The sequence below is a fragment of the Ovis canadensis genome, chromosome 1 (genome assembly GCF_042477335.2).
Source record: "Ovis canadensis isolate MfBH-ARS-UI-01 breed Bighorn chromosome 1, ARS-UI_OviCan_v2, whole genome shotgun sequence".
Classification (NCBI taxonomy): domain Eukaryota; kingdom Metazoa; phylum Chordata; class Mammalia; order Artiodactyla; family Bovidae; genus Ovis; species Ovis canadensis.
The window spans coordinates 132940924-132950284 of NC_091245.1; positions in this window are offsets into that span (position 1 = coordinate 132940924).

Consider the following 9361-nt stretch of genomic DNA (forward strand, 5'->3'; position numbering starts at 1 on the left):
ACTTCAATCTGTTTAATCAAAAATCTTATCTATGACTTATCTCCTTCATCTCATACAGTTCTATCTGTCCAAGCCTTGGCTATGTTGGGACATACTAGAATGATCTTTGGGACTTTTTTAAAGCAATCTATGTGTCACTTTAAAAAGGAGATATTCATAAAATGTTTCCCACTCAACATTTGATGACAAATGAGGCAGGCACAGAGAGGTTAATGGCTTGTCTGATGTCACAGAGCTATTTAGTGGGCAGTTGTACATTATTGCATAATCATGTTCTCTTAAGCATTAATTCCCACTGGCAGGCTACATATTAAGTAAGTATATTGTTCCTTTGAAAATTCTTTATCTTAGACGCAGTTTATGATCCAGCAGTATTTAATTACTTTACCATCTTGTTTCTTATTTACGTATCTCCTTACACTGTTCCCTCTTCATGGAAAGTTCCCCATCTCACCCTGGCCTGTCTCTAAATCCATGTTGTACATTTTCACCTTTCAAGAAGACTTTCCCAGGGATGCCAAAATGGGTTAGGAACATCCCAATACCTATTTATATATGGTTTCTCTTCAAAGAACAGTGAGTGTCTTATCTTTATATTGATAAAGTCTGGTATAATGATTAACAGAGTGTAGGTGCTTACTAAATTTGTAGCGAGTGAATGGATGAATACAAATATATGAAAAAGCAGTGTGAACAAGAAGCTTCTATAAAAACTTATAGACAGTGTGTACAAAGGAGCTAAGAAAAGATGATAGTTTACCTGGATCATAAAAAAGAGGCAGGTTAAGAGTTATATTTATTTTCCTGCATAAGGTAGTCTATAATTACGCTTGGTACAGAAAAATGTAATACCCCAACTGTCAGGTTCCAGCTAGATCTTGAAGAGTCTAAAACCTAAAGAACCCACCAAAGTTGTCTGGTGCCTAAAACATTACCTGACTTGCAATAATTTCTCAGTAATTATTAAGTGAATAAAATGCAGAAAATCTACGATTGTCACAGGAAAGTGTTTTAGGGAGATAGGCTAGAATCACAGACTCAATGTTCCCAGTTATGAGTATCAAAAGAGGGTTGAAATCCAGCAGCTCTACTCCTAAGTATACAGTTAAGAGAAATAAAAATATATGCTCAAACACACACAAAATATACATTAACGTTCATAGCAGCAGCATTCATAATGGCCAGAAGACAGGAGACAACCCAAATGTCTGCCAACTAACACAGGGATAAACAAATTGTGATGTGTGTGTGTATATATATATGTGTGTGTGTGTGTGTGTGCGTATGTGTGTGTGTGTGTATGTGTATATATATATATATATATATATATATATATATATATATATATATATATATATATATAAAGGAATATTCAGTTCAGTTCAGTTTAGTTCAGTTCAGTTGCTCAGTCATGTCCGACTCTTTGCGACCCCATGAATTGCAGCACGCCAGGCCTCCCTGTCCATCACCAGTTCCCAGAGTTCACTCAGACTCACGTCCATCGAGTCAGTGATGCCATCCAGCCATCTCATCCTCTGTCGTCCCCTTCTCCTCCTGCCCCCAATCCCTCCTAGCATCATTATTTTGCCATAAAGGACTGACACATGCTACCACATAGATAAACCTTGAAAACACGCTAAATGAAAGAAGCTTGTTACATAAGAGCATATACTGCATGATACCAGTCATATGAAATGTTCAGAACAGGGAAATCCATAGAGACAGAAAATGGATGAGCAGCAGCTTAGGGTGCAATGAGGGAGTGTAGGGTTATGACAGCTAAAGGCAATGGGGTTTCTTTTAGAGATGATGGATTGACTGTGACCATATCTGCACACATCTGTAAATATACTAATTTCCACTGAATTGTACACTTCACTAATGCTTTGGGGTGAACTGTATGCCATACCATGAATTATACCTTAATCCGTTGGTCAGTTCAGTCGCTCAGTCGTGTCTGACTCTTTGCGACCCCACGAACCGCAGCATGCCAGGCCTCCCTGTCCATCACCAACTCCCGAAGTCCACCCAGACCCATGTCCATCGAGTCGGTGATGCCATCCAACCATCTCATCCTCTATCATCCCCTGCTCCTCCTGCCCTCAATCTTTCCCAGCATCAGGGTCTCTTCCAGTGAGTCAGCTCTCCATATCACTGTTTAAAAACAAGAGGGAGAGAGAATGCTGAAAGCATCTCAGACTAAACCCACCCATAACAATCCTTCCAGTATGTTAACAAGATTCATTTCATTTCAGGCATTTGCTGATGATATTCCAGATTCATTTCTACCCAGCTTATTTCCCAGGCCCCAGTCAGAGCTCATTAATACTCAACCTGTTTAAGCCGGCTACTACATTGTGAACTCTTTTCTTTTTTCTTTTTTTACTGTTGTGTATAAACAGCTGAACCACATAAAAGTTCCTGTCTATGCCACATCCATAGTTTCAATTCCAAACTCACATTTATTGCATGCCCATTATGTGCCAAGCACTTAGCATATGTCATCTCTACGCCTCACCGTAACCCCAGGAAGCAGGTCCTATCACTTCATTTTATAGAGAATGATATGGGACAGAGCTTAGCTAATTGCCATGGTGTCACTATGTGGGAACTGAAAGAACGAGGTTTAAGGTACGTGTGTGATTTACCTGATCTGTGCTCTATTTGCCAGTTTGTGTCCTCAAAGTCTAGCATGGCAGACAGAAACACATAAATGTAGCACAAGGGAGGGAATAAAGAAGGAGATAATGGACTGTCTGATAAAGACAACACGATCTGATGTTCCAGTGTGGAACAGCGCTGTAAGACTCCTGTTTAAAAGCCTGCCCTAATGGCTTGCACAATGACAGAGTTCTTCCGGGTCTGGGACCACTCAGGCGGTCTGCTTGAAGAGGGTGCTTTTAAATGCTTGTTCTAGCTGAGCAAGCAATTGCATGTGCCCAGGTCAATTTCTTTTGAAAAAGACTCACGTTTTTGTTCTCAGTTCTCATTGTCAGCCCTATTCCACCAACACTTGGTAGAATTTGGTGCCAAATTTACTCTAAAGCCGTATTTACTTTCTGTGTTACGATATCCGATTGCTTATATCCTATACAGTGAGCATTGGCACAGAAATCAGAGGCATCACTCATGTTTTATTCCCTAATCTTCATCCTTGCTATTTTTACGTAAGGATATTTGAGGACACTTCTTTTTCTGCTGCTTCTCTTTCTACATTACACCTTTTCCCCATTTCCTTGGTGCATCTTTAGATGCATTCCCCACCTCCCCCAATTGGCAATTTTGAAAGCAGACTGGCCAATTTCTCGTCATTTGCTCCTCTATGAAATGCAAGCTCCTTCTTGCTCGCAATATTCTGGAATACTAAGTTCAGGTCCCAATCAATTAAATCCAGCTTTGTTACCACCTATATGGCAAGCGGTTGTTCATTTTTTCATCCTCTTTTCTCCTCTAAAGTCAGGAACTTCAGCTTTCAGAAAATAAGATCACCTCCACACAAGTGAGAGCAAACATGTAGACCTGATTATTAAAAGACTGACATGAGAACAGGTAGAAAAAGACGCAGGAATCTCTGGAAGCCAAAGTTGGCACAGATTCATCAAGAAATGCATGCCAGACTCACTTCTATTGGATAAGCACTGCTGGCCTGGCAGTTTTGGACTTTAACAGAACATACAACTAAGACTCTCGTGAAACTTTTATAGACAAGCTATATTGAGTTAGATAAGAACATAATTAGATACAGTCATGCCTGGTTGGACAATCTTAATAAAAACCTTATAACTGATTGGTATTTAGTAGCCTTGTCTTCACAAACTTACATAAAGCTGCCCAAGGCAAGTATATCAAATTTGAGGATGACTGCAAATATTGTACATGAAGTGAGATTTTAAAGTTATCTCAGTATTAAAAAAAAAAAAACAAACAACCATCTGCATCACCTAAAAGCCAGGAGGAGGTCAATATCTCAGCATGTGGTTTATAGAAGGAATACAGAAAACTGCTTCCATGCATACTTTTCATCCAAATAAAATGCATGGGGCGCCAGAAGTATAAGGTCAGGCTTGAGTGTGTGGGAATGCTAACATCACTAAGGCTTCTCAATCATGTAACCTATTATGGTGTGGAATTCTTTGGAATGCTAATTCCAACTTGGAACAAGCTCAGTGGTTTTCACTGCCTTTATTACTTTATAAATCTGCCTGTGTGAGGAGCTCCAGTGTGAGGAGTGAGGGTCAATAAACTAATCTTGTACTCTCTGATATTCTGCTGTTTGTAAGAGAATCTTAACATGTGTCATGATTTCACAAACAATAAAGAGTTGTAAAATACCAGCTACATGAAAAGCTAGGGTATGAGATGGCATAGAGCTTCATTAGCTTTATCTCAATATTCACAATGCATATTCTATAACGTGGCAGCAGAAATAGGCTATTTTTATTTGTTGCTTATATAATCAGCCATTCTTATATCCGCGGATTCAACCAATGGCATATTTGGAAAAAAAGTTCCAGAAAGTTCCAAAAGTTTCACATCAAAATAACTAACTAAAGGCTTGGCACAGATGAGCGCTATAACCTTTCTGTTCTAAACACTGTAATCCTAGGTCCTTCTTCAACTCATAGGAACCAGAAGAGAGACGAGATGAAAGACAGCCACAGGGTATTATGAGATAGGGAGGCGGTACCCTGGCATGTTCACATGGAAGGAAAATCATGTTAAATCAAATTATTTTCTACCAGAGGTGTCTAGGAATGAGAGAAAAAGTTCCTAAGGGCCAGCCATCCAACATCTTCTCTTTGAGTGGTGTGAAAGGTGAAGGAGCTCCAGGATGAAACTGCTACTTATACCCGGAAATAGGGTCTGAAACAAGACCTGGCTATGCTGTGGTACCTGGAGACCTAGTCATACACGGAATAATTATCACTGAAGACTAATTCCAGAAAGAAGCCAGCCTGTGAGTGAATGCATATCACTGTGCCTGCCTGAGCATCTTTTTTTTTTTTTTTAATATTTACTTATTTATTTGCCTGTAGGTCTTAGTTCAGGTCTTAGTGGCAGCACGCAGAATCCTCATTACAGCCTGTGGGATCTTTCGTTATGGCCCACAGTCTCCGCAGCACGTGGGGCTCAGTAGTTGCAGCTCACGGGCTTAGTTGCTCCTTGGTGGGATCTTAGTTCCCAGACCAGGGGTCGAAAGCTCGTCCCCTGCATTGGAAGGCAGATTTATAACCACTGGAACCAGTCAACCCTAAAGGAAATCAGTCCTAAATGCTCATTGGAAGGATTGATGTCGAAGCTGAAACTCGAGTACTTTGGCCACCTGATGTGAGGAACCAACTCACTGGAAAAGACCCTGATGCTGGAAAAAATTGAAGGCAGGAGGAGAAGGGAATGACAGAGGATGAGATGGGTGGATGGCATCCCCGATGTGATGGACATGAGTTTGAGTAAACTCCGGGAGTTGGCGATGGACAGGGAGGCCTGGCATGCTGCAGTCCATGGGGTCACAAAGAGTTGGACACGAATGAGCAACTGAACTGACTGACTGACACCAGGGAAGTTCCCTGAGCTTCTTCATCTTGATTAAAAAACACCTCTCATGGACATTTTCTAGGTGTTGAATTGAGACTAACAAGACAGCCATAAAGACTTGAGTTACTCCAGCTCCAATTCTAACATCTTGGTCTCCCTTCTGCTACGTATGGCCTGCATATGGCTTTGGGGGCTGTTTAGAGATTTTGGTGGAAAAGTACCAAGCAATGTGGATTGAATCTGATTTTGTTTTAAATTCCCAGTAGCTTCCAAGCGGTTGAGATTGAAATGGTATAACTGATTTTAAGCAAATCTAGGACCTCTTTTGTTATGAAGGCCCAAAATTAGTAGCGAATTTTATATTCTGCAAGATTTAATCCAGGGTAGCTGTTTGGGCTCTAGAATTATCTGAAACCAAGATTGGTGTTTTCACCATTGTTCCTGTTTATTTCCATCTCATTTTACTCTTCCTCTGTGAAAGGAAGCAAGCCTGCCTGGTTCCCCTTTCTATTCCATCAGTATCTCTTACCAGGCTTCACAAACTCACCAGAGCAAGGTGCTTATCTGGATCCTTGGTCCCATGAGGTTTAGATAACACAACCTGTTTTTACAGATAGTTGGAAAACAGAAATGATAACATTCCTTTCCTGACAGGGCTCCCTAAGCCTTTTCCTTATTTTTCTTTTTGGTACAATAATGAAGGTTGACAGGGCCCCTTGACACCACTAGTAGCAAATGAATTTTTCAATAAGGACTAACAGAGAAAAACTGCAGAAGTTCAGATTTATTTTTTTGACCCAAAGAGTCCTCTCTCTCCTTATGCCTTTGCTTTCTATGTATCCATGCATGCTCAGTCATTCAGCTGTGTCCAGCTCTTTTGCAACCCTATGGACTATAGCCTAGCCAGGCTTCTCTGTCCATGGGATTCTCCAGGCAAGAATACTGGCTGCTGCTGCTGCTGCTAAGTCACTTCAGTCATGTCTGACTCTGTGTGACCCCAGAGACGGCAGCCCACCAGGCTTTCCCATCCCTGGGATTCTCCAGGCAAGAACACTGGAGTGGGTTGCAATTTTCTCCTCTAAGGGATCTTCCCTACCTAAGGATCAAACCTGGGTCTCCTGTGTCTCCTGCATTGCAGGCGGATTCTTTACCACTGAGCCACCGGCAAGTCTCCTTTCTATGCATTCTTTATGAAAAATTTCAGCAAAAGCATATTAAAATTAATCCAATAGCTGTCTCCTTCCTGGAACTCTTCAGGTATGAACTTCAGGTCCTGGCCTCTTCTTAAGGGCCCCTATACCAAAACATTAAAGGCAGCACAGGAAACTCAAGCCTTATCCTGAGGCTTACCTTTGTAAACTTAGCAACACTTCCTGCTTTTCACATAAGAAAACTTAAAGGGAGTCAGTCTCAACTGTGAATTGGATTCTGTCCCATTTCTCCCCCAAACTGGGAAGAAGCTGGTCAAATACTTTCATGTTTGGACTATAAATATTCAAAGACTCTAATCTGGTATCTTCCATATAATACACATTTTAACTCCTACTTTAAACTTTCAGAATGCTTTTTATGGCATCTGTTATGCCCTACTTTAAAATGTCTGTCAACCTAATATTTTTACTCTTTTTCCTTTATTCATTTATCTTCAAGGTCATGCGTGGAAACACCTTTCAGTGGAAAGAACCCATCTGCTTTGGCAAAAATATACACTATAAACCTTCATTTGTGCAAGGGTATAAATAAATAAATAAATATTCCGAGAGTCTATTAAATGCCTTCAAAGCAAAGTTCCCTAACACTGCTTGCAGCATGCAACACTGGTACCAGGAGTCGATGTGGTAAACAAAACCAAAACGGGAGGGGGAGATACAGCATTCAGAAGCTACCCTCTTTAAAATTCAAAGTGCACAGCATCATTGTTAAGGGCTGTAAGCATTCTAAAGAAAAAGGCATTTTATTTTATTTAACCGTTTCTTTCTCAAACTTATTTGATTACAGACTCTTTCCCTGTAGGAACAAATAAATGGTAATACACTGCTATACTAGGGTTCCACAGTACACAGTTTGGAAACTGCGCTAGATGATGCCATTTTTACCTTCAAATTCAAAATTCTTCATTTTTCAAAATTTTTATTTATTTATTTATTGCTTGCTGCCCCGAGTCTTCGAGGCTGTGAGCAAGCTTTCTCTGGTTGCGATGAGTAGGCCCTGCTCTTGTGGGCTTCTCAATTGCGGTGGCTTCTCTTTTCACGGAGCACGGGCTGCAGACCCAGAGGGCTTCAATAGCTGAGGCTCGCCGGTTTGGTTGCACCATGATACATGGACCCTTCCCCGACTGAGGAATCGTACCCATGTTCCCAGCATTGACAGGTGGATTCTTAACAACTGTACCACCAAAGAAGTCCCTACTATTTATTTTTCCAAAAAAGATAATTCCAATGCATTCCTGTATTGGAAAATAATCTCGAGATAGAAATACAGCTCACTTTTTTCTCACACTGTATTTACAGGGGTATCTAAGGTTCATCTCACAAATAGGAAATTTCCAAGTGACTAGTTGGTTCTTACACGCAAACACAAAAGCATATCTTCTTTAAAAAAACAAAAAACCGAAAACCTCATCTGAATTGGCAACAGCTCACCAGCTGGGGGTAAATTATCTATCAATCAAAGTCACATCTTCACTGCTCATCTCTCACTTACTTGCCTTTCCTTGTTTTCCTTTATCATACTTAAGGTACTTCCTCTTGTATGTATTCCTGACCCCTAAATAAAAACTAAAAATTGAATTTGTTATTCCCCTCATTAAAAAAATCATAATCAATGATGTGCCGGTAAGACAAAGCAGGTACAAATCTTCCCTCCGCCATCCTTTTTTGGTTGATTTAACCTCTCTCACCTCATTTGTGACATGGAGGGTCACCCAACAGCACAGACAAGTAAGTATTCTGTGAGATCCTGTGTCTAAAGTCCCCAGCTTAGTCAACAGCAATCTCGACGCTTTAGCAGTCATAAAGTGTCCTCCCATGATGTCTTCACAAACTTTTTCCAGTCATACCTGGAATCTCTGGAATTCCTTTCTATTTTTCCCAAGCCCAACTTTGTCATCCTCCAAATTTCCCTACAACTTCTCTACTGACAGACCTTGCTTTAGAAATGTTAGAATATGTCAGATGATTAGAAAACCTGTAGTGAGGAACAGCCCACCTCCAACCCCAGTTCATCTGACCAAGGTTCCTCAGCTCCTGAAATATTAACACATCTCCCCCACCGCTAACTCCCACTTATCAGGTCCAACAAGAACACTCTTGATGTATTCACATAACCCTTCCTTAAAACATTTGCCTCCTTGAACACCTCTTCCTCACGTCTCTGATTAACCCTTTCCAGTGAAACAGGTCTACGATTCTAATTTTCCTCTGATGAGTTCACGTGTACATTCGCAAGTTGTACCTCCTGATGCACATTTTCACTCTTCCTTTTTACAAATGTTTTAATTGAGATAATTGACACATTGCACTGTATTGGTTTTAACTATACAAGAATGATTTGATACATGGATATACTGTGAAATGCTCACCACAATGTGTGCGCGCTCAGTCCCCTTCAGTCACGTCCACCTCTTTGCGAGCCAGGCTCCTCTGTCCACGGGGATTCTCCAGGCAAGAATACTGGAGTGGGATCTTCCCAACTCAGGGACTGAACCTGCGTCTCCTTCATTACAGGCAGATTCTTTACCCACTGACCCACCAGGGAAGCCCAGTCATCACTGTAAGTTTAGTCAATATCCTTTACCACCACTGCTATACATTTTTTCTCTTGTGAT